The sequence below is a fragment of the Gossypium arboreum genome, chromosome 9 (assembly GCF_025698485.1).
Source record: "Gossypium arboreum isolate Shixiya-1 chromosome 9, ASM2569848v2, whole genome shotgun sequence".
NCBI lineage: Eukaryota > Viridiplantae > Streptophyta > Magnoliopsida > Malvales > Malvaceae > Gossypium > Gossypium arboreum.
The window spans coordinates 56,403,092-56,411,542 of record NC_069078.1 but is presented as its reverse complement, the minus strand read 5'-3'; the positions used below and the strand labels follow the sequence as shown (position 1 = coordinate 56,411,542).

General features: G+C 36.9%; 1 non-coding gene across 1 annotated transcript; it reads left to right on the top strand.

Annotated features, from left to right (window-relative positions):
- Positions 1-7,835: 7,835 nt before the first annotated feature.
- On the top strand, positions 7,836-7,942 carry LOC128281082 (small nucleolar RNA R71). Its single transcript, XR_008271297.1, has one exon. It is a non-coding gene; the product is annotated as a small nucleolar RNA R71 (small nucleolar RNA).
- The last annotated feature ends 509 nt before the right edge of the window (positions 7,943-8,451 follow it).

The window sequence follows — 8,451 nt, the reverse complement described above, 5'->3', positions numbered from 1 at the left end:
AAATTGCTTTCTATAGAAATCAAGATTTCCAACTCTTCCATATCTGAACACTCTTCTGTCAGATCAAGAAATTTCATCGCTTTAAGAATGTTAAAAGTTACCTGACCATCTTGAACTCACATAGTGAGTTCGCCTTTCTGTACATCAATTAACGTTCTTTCCGTGGTTAGGAAAGGTCTCCCAAGGATAATTGGCACTTCCTTACATGCTTCAAAATCTAGAATAATGAAATCAACAGGAAAAATAAATTTATCAACTCTTACCAAAACATCTTCGATCTTTCCTTTGAGGTATGCTAAAGATCAATCTGCTAGCTGAAGCGTCACAATTGTAGGTCTTACTTCTCCTATCCCTAGCATCTTGAAAATAGACTTAGGCATCAAGTTGATACTTTCTTCTAAGTCACACAAAGCTTTACCACAGTAAGATCCACCAATGTTATAGGGTATCATAAAGCTTCCTGGATCCTTCAATTTCTGTGGCAGCTAGTTCTACAAGAACACACTGCACTCCTTTGTCAAGGCAATAGTCTCATACTCACTCAGTCATTTCTTCTTAGATAGTACATCCTTCATAAACTTTACGTAATTCGACATATTTTCTAAAGCTTCCACCAATGGAATATTGATGTGTAATTGCTTCAAAACATCCAAAAACTTCTTGAATTGCTCCTCTTGTTTCTGCTTGTGTTACTATAATCTTTGTGTATATGGAGGTGATGGAACTTTCTGTTGAACCGAACAACTCTTCTGAGTACGCAAATCTGCATCCAAAGAAGATGTTAAAGTATTTGAATTCACTAAGTTAGGATTTACCTTGTCAGTCTTTGCAGTTTTTGATTTTTTTGGTGTAGGAATTTCAACAGCTTGTTGACTTTCCTTTTTTTCAACAGGCTCGTCTTTGACATCAATCAACTGGGGTTCCAAAATTTTACCACTTCGTGTAACACCCCAAACCCGTGACCGTCACCGGATTTGAACACGTGGTGTTACCGGGCTTACTTCCCTTATTTCTCTCTTTGAAATATTTGATTTCTGTTCTAGGCAGGCTAGCTAACTGCGTCACTGTCACCTTAAAAATCATATCTCGAGTTACAGAATTCGAAAATCAGTTCTGTAAATTTTCCCTGAAACTAGACTTATAATACCATCTACACATTTTTTTCTAGAATTTTTGGTCAAGCCAATTAGTACAGTTTATTAGTTAAAGTTACCCATGCTACAGGGGTCAACTACACTGACCTTCGCATATTACAACCTGGATATCTTCTCGTACAGAGATTCAATGCTCATGGAGTTTGTTTCTAATGAAACTAGACTCAAAAGGGAATCTGAAAATATAAGGCACGACTTCTAATTCCTTCTGGATAATTTATGGTAAATTTTCAAAGTTGAGACAGGGGATCCAGAAACTGTTCTGGCCCTGTCTCACGAGAACTTTAATATCTCTCAGTATACTGCTCATATGGTCGTTTCGTTTCGTCCATATGAAAATAGATTCATCAACGTTCAATTTCATAATTTATTCACTATTTAATTCTACTTCTACTATTTTTAGTGATTTTCCAACTCACCTCACTGCTGCTGGCAGCATCTGTTACCAAAGCAAACAATGACTATTTCATAAATCTTCTATGGCCAACTATTACATCATACATAATACAAACTATGGCCACCTTATCAAAATTTAGGTTTCTAAGGCTCGTAACTATAGGTTTTAGAATCACACTCAACCGACCACATAGGCCATTTTCGCATGGCTTAAAGTTTACAACCCACAATTCAACAAAACAAAATAGCCTATACATGCCAAATGTTCTCCTAGCTCAACTACGAAGACAATACCAAAAGATTTCCAGCCGGTGTGATGACTTCAACGACGGTTCCGAGCACGCAAACGATACGAGTCCAAGAGACCTAAAATGGGTGACAAGAAAACACCGAGTGAGTTTATAACTCAGTAAGTCATAAGCATTCAACAACCATCCATTGATAAAGTTATCACAACATGAAACAATAAACGAGGCTAGGTACTCATCCATATCGAAACTATACCATAATTCCTCGGACCTTTCGGTTCAATCTCATACCCAGTCATACATCCACATTTCATATTCTATACAATAAGATATTTGAGGCACTTTACACACCAACTCATTCACACCACAATCATACAATTGCAATCATCACATAGATCTAAAGCTTACCAAGCTCAACCCCGAGCATGAACGTATTTCCTATTCGTCATGAGCTCAAGGTACTTACCCGATCCGCTGTCCATACTCAACTCGATGGAGACACACCCTCCATATAATTGTTCGATCAGAGATATATATATATATATATATATATATATATATATATATATTACATACAGTGCTTAATACTCGATTTCGCACACTTAGTGCCATGCGATTTAAGCCCGCACACATAGTGCCATACCCTTGAGCTCGCACACCCAAAGGTCAGTATATTTCCAGCATGCACACTTAGTGCCATATATTTCCAGCATGCACACTTAGTGCCATATATTTCCAGCATGCACACTTAGTGCCATATATTTCCAGCATGCACACTTAGTGCCAATCTCGTCACCGTACACACGTATTGCCCGCACACTTAGTGCCGAAAGCAAACTTTCTACACATTTCACTATTTCTTTTACATTCAACAAATGTCATCACTCCATACACATACATTTTCATTTATATATATATCATCCCATTAAACACAATTGCATAGATTTTACAATCATTTAAGCAATATCAAACATATGTGCTTAATGACTTACTTTGTTTTGGGTAGAACGGTTCCAATTCGGCTACTCGTTTGCTTTCTCCTTTCCTTTGTCCGATTTAGTTCCCCTTTGATCTTGAGCTAAATCAAACAATTTACCTCTCCATCAAACACAAACATACGGCATTCACATACATTATTATGATTATTGCCGAATACTTAACACAACTAAGCTGAAAATTTACTCAATCTCATCTTAATTTATTGCTACTTATTTATCAAAATTTCCAATACAAGGTATTTAACACCTATGCCCATTTATACCCCATATGGCCGAATGTATGTGTATATATATATATATATACAATGTCAACTATAACATCTTTTAAACACCTAATTTCACCTCATGAACACTTAATCAATTTTTTTCCTAATCTAGCATATATTTTCACATCCATTGTATCATCATGTAAAATCACATATAACTACCTTTCTTAAGTTCTACATCTCAAGCAACTCAACCCATCCATATAATTAGCATGATAATAGCATCAATGTATCAACCAAAAATGTTTTTGTTAGGCTCCTTAGCCAATTCTAACTCTCCATCAATAGTAAAAATTCAAACCATGGGCTAGGTAGAACTTAAACTAACAACTAAAACATGCATGCATCTCATGGAATATCATCAAACATACCTTAATCTTGACACAAGTATGACCAATTCTCCTTCTAGTTCCTTCTAAACCAAGCATGAAGCAAAAATCCTTCCTTTTTCCTTGGTATTTTCGGCCAAAGAATTGAGAATAGATGAACAAATTTTTCTCCTTTCTTTTCCTCTACTCACGGCAACAAGGGGCTTCCATCCACTTTTTTCTTTTTTTTTTTCAACATTTTCTTTATTGCTAACACATTATTTAATTGCTCCCAACATGCCTCACTAACCCAACATGTTGGAAACATGTTTTCCTTGCCCATCACATCCATCTTGGCCGGCCACTATAGAATAATTTGGGCAATTTTGACATGCAAGTCCACCTTTGTGTCAACATGCATAAATAAGCCATTACAATTTAGCCTATCATTTTTCACCATGTTTCACCTTGATCCCTATTTAATAATTTCTCATACAATTGGTAAAATTAGAGAATGAAACTTCCACATATGCATGCACACACATAGTAAGCATAAAATATAACAATTAATTATTTTTATAACTCGGGTTTGTGGTCCCGAAACCACTTTTCGACTAGGGTCACATGAGGGATGTCACACTTCGCAATGCCACTGCCTTGATATGTTTTTTACCCAAGTTTCTTGGATTCTCAGTATCGCTCGGCAAGGTTCCTTGCGGTTTATTACGAAGCTCTGTAGTTAACTGACCCATTTGGTTTTCCAAATTTTTCAGTGTTGTTGCTTGGCTCTGGATCAAAGCGTCATTCTTTGCCATGTATGCTTTCAACAAGTTCTCCAAACTGTTTGATGCCTCAGCTTGAGTTGGTTTTAGAGCTTGTTGATTAAACCCTTGAGATTGGTTGGGTCTATACTACATAAAGTTGTTGTTTGGTCTGTGACATCCCTAATTTAACCCTAGTCGGGAAGTGGTTTCGGGACCGCTAAACCGAGTCACCGACATGTTCAAACGTAATATTTATTGTCTAGAATATGTGAAAATACATGTGTGAATTTTGAATTCTTTGATTTAGTTAATTTGATTGTGAATTGAAAGAAAAAGGACTCATGTGAAGGGATTTAAATATATGTGGCTATTTTAAGAGGTTAATAAAGAATGAAGTAAAATAAATGGAGTTGCATGTCAAATACTCCATTTATTTTGGATAAGTGGCCGCCATGACAAGTTATGGGCAAGGGAAACATGTTTCAAACATGTCTAGCTAATGGATTATGTAAGGAGGAATAAAAAAGAAGCATGGGAAATAAACTAATGAAAAATTAAAGGAAGAAAACAAAGAAAAAAATGTGTCCATCATTCTCATGCATGACCAAAAAAAAAAAAGGGAGAAGGAAAAGGCTTCATACTTTGGTTCTTCTTAGCCGTGTAGAAGAGGAAAAGAGGAAGAAATTCAGCCACCTTGAGCTGGAAATTAAGGTAAGAATTCAAGTTAGCTCTTTAAATCTTAGCATGGTTTTAAGCTAGATTCTAAGCCCTTATTTAACCATGCCAAATCTTTGAAAAATTATGGTGATATGAACGTTCGCCATGGTAGATGTTAAAGAAGATGGTGGAAATGTTGTACACATTTGATTAGTAAGTTAGATGGATGAAATTTGAACTAGTTATCAAGTTCTTTAGGTAACCCATGTTGAAATCTTGGTTTTGAATAAGTGAGTTTTTCGCTAGGGTAACTAACAAGGGTGATGATTGTTGTTTCATGCTAAATCTAGATGAACAATAGTTTAAGAGGAGCATTCGGCCATGATATGAGATTGTGATGTTAGTGCGAATATGAAGATGATGAACTTGAATAAGAAATATTCGGCTAGCATGATAAGTATGGATTATCAAGTAGTTGAGATAATTGATGAGTGAAGTGGCTAATGGGGACTCTTAATGAAATTATGCTAAGGCGAATGTATCAAATGCTAAATGTGCTTATATGTGTGTGTGTGTGTCATTAGTAGCTAATGGCATTCGGCATTGTTTAACTAAAATTAGAAATGAATGCTTGAAAGTTAAATATGGTCGCCCTAGTGACCAAATGCGTTAAAAGCTAATATATGGACAAATGATACTGAATAAATTGACCTTTGAAATGTATATGGTTGCCGTGTGTATGTGTCTGATTGAGAAGTAAATTTGTTTGATTTAGCTCAAGATCTTAAAGGAGAGGCGTCCAACAAGGGAAATCGAAGGTCATCGAGTAGCCGACTTGGAACTATTTTACCTAACACAAGGTAAGTCATTAAGCATATATTTGGTGTTGATTTAAATGATCATAATATATATGCAATTGTGTTTAATGAATTGATGTGTAAATGAAAATGTATGTGTATGGAATGATGCCATTGTTGAATGTATAAAGGCAGCAAAATGCATAAGGTATTGGTCACGGCACTAAGTGTGCGGGTATAAATGGACACGGTGACAAGATTGGCACTAAGTGTGCGGGTTTAAATTGTACAGCACTAAGTGTGCGAGTTTGATTCTATAGCACTAAGTGTGCGAGCTGAAAATATATAGCACTAAGTGTGCGGATTCACTATATGCTCTTGTATTACAATTGGCACTGAGTGTGCGACATTATTGAGTTAATCCGGACAGCGAATCGGGTAAGTACCTCGAGCTCATGACGAATAGAGAATACGTTCATGCTTGGGGTTGAATTTGGTAAGCCTTAAATCTATGTGATGATTGAAATTGTATGGTTGTGCTGGAAAATGAGTTAATGTGTAAAATGTTTCGATTATCTTGTTGTGTAGAATATGAAATGTGGATGTATGACTTGGTACGAGATTGGACCGAAAGGTCCGAGGTATTATGGTATAGACTCGATATGGACGAGTACCTAGCCTCATTTGTTGTACATGTAGTAGTAACTTTATCGGTGGATTAATGAATGCTTATGACTTCTTGAGTTGTAAACTCACTCGGTATTTTCTTGTCACCCATTTTAGGTCTCTCGGACTCATATTGTTTGCGTGATCGGGGCCGTCGTTGGAGTCATCACACCGGCTGAAATCTTGTGGTATTGTTTTTGTTGTTGAAGAACATTTGGCATGTATAGGCTATTTTGTTTTGTCGAATTGTGGGTTGTAAACTTTAAGCCATGTGAAAATGGCCTATGTGGTCATCGAGTGGGATGCTAGAACCTATAGCCACAAGTCTTAGAAACTCTAATTTCGATATGGTGCCCATAATTTGTGTCATGTATGATGGATGATTACGGCCAAGGAAAGATTCATGAAATTGGCATAGTCTACTGCAGTAACTGTTGCGGACAGCAGCAGTGAGATGAGATTGAAAAATCACTAAAAATAGTAGAAGTAGAATTAAATAGTGAGTAAATTATGAAATTTCACCTTGATGAATCTATTTTTATATGGACGAAACGAAACGACCATATGAGCAGTATATTGAGAGATATTAAAGTTCTCGTGAGACAGGGCCAGAACGGTTTCTGGGACCCCTGTCGCGACTTTGAAAATTTTCCATAAATTATCCAGAAAGAATTAGGAGTCATGCCTTATATGTACAGATTCCATTTTGAGTCTAGTTTCATTAGAAACAAACGGCACCAGTATTAAATCCCTGTACAGAGAGATATCCAAGTTTTAACGCACGAAGGTCAGAGCAGTCGATCCCTGTAATATGGGTGACTTTAACTAATAAACTGTACCAATTGGCCCAACCAAAAATTCTAAAAATAAATCCATGGATGGGTATATGAGTCTAAATTCAGGGAAAATTTACGAAACCAGTTTCCGAGTTTTGAAACTCGAGATATGATTTTTAAGGCGACGGTGATGCAGTTTTCCAGCCTGACTGGTAATGTCAAATTAGTTGGTATCTTGAGAGGATTTGACCGTTAACCTCTCGTGTCCGACACCGGCGTCGGTCACGAGTTAGGGGTGTTACATGGTCCATTTCCTTGGTTGCTCCAACAAAAGTTAGGATGATTTCGCCATGAAGAATTATAGAAGTTGGACTAGGGTCTTTGTCCACTCCTATTTTGATGTTGGTTCCCCACATAGTACACTGACTCGGGATTCAATGGGCAATTCTCAAAAGAATGACCTTCCCCACAGTACACATAGGAAACTACTTCAAACGGACTTGGTGGCTGAGCTGCAAAATTATTAACACTATTAGTGATAAACTGCTTTAACATAAAAGAAATAAAAGATACCTGAGGTGATAACGAAGTGAGAGCATCAACTTCATGAACTCCAGCTACACATCTTCCTAAAGCTGTTCGATTTGTTGGCCATTAATAGTTAATGCTTGCAATCCTCTCAATGATCTAATAAGCCTCATTATAAGATTTAGACAAAATTGCACCATTCGCAGAAGCATCTACCATCAATCTTGTATGTGCATTGAGACCATTATAGAATGTCTCCAACTGGATACAATGAGGAATCCCATGATGAGGATAGTTATGAAGTAACTCCTTCAATCACTCTGAAGCCTCATACAAAGAATCGTCATCCAGTTGTTGGAAAGTTGTGATCTTGTTCCTCAACTTAGCATTTTTTCTAGGTGGGAATTACTTAACAAAAAATCTCTCTGCTAATTCTTGCCATGTAGATATGGAACTTGGTGGTAATGAATTAAGCCATGCTCGTGCTTGATCTCGCAACGAGTACGGAAACAACTTCAACCTCAGTGCGTCTTCAGTCACACCAGCTATCTTAAATGAATCACTCACCTCCATAAACAATTGAAGGTGGAGATGTGGATCTTCCGTGGGCATACCACTAAATTGGCCTACTGTTTGTAGCATTTGAAACATCACTAGTTTCAATTCGAATTGGGTTGCCTCAATATCTGGCCTTCTAATTCCTGGATTTAACTCATTGAAAAGCGGCACAGCATATTGTCTGATGCATCTATCCCTATCATCGGTAATAAGGATGGGTTTTTGTACATGATCGACTTCATTACCTTGGCCCTAATTTTGATCTCCAAGGTCCATCTCGACTTTTCTTTGAGCTATTTGTTCACGTTTTTTTTGTTTGAAAGTTTGCTCAATTT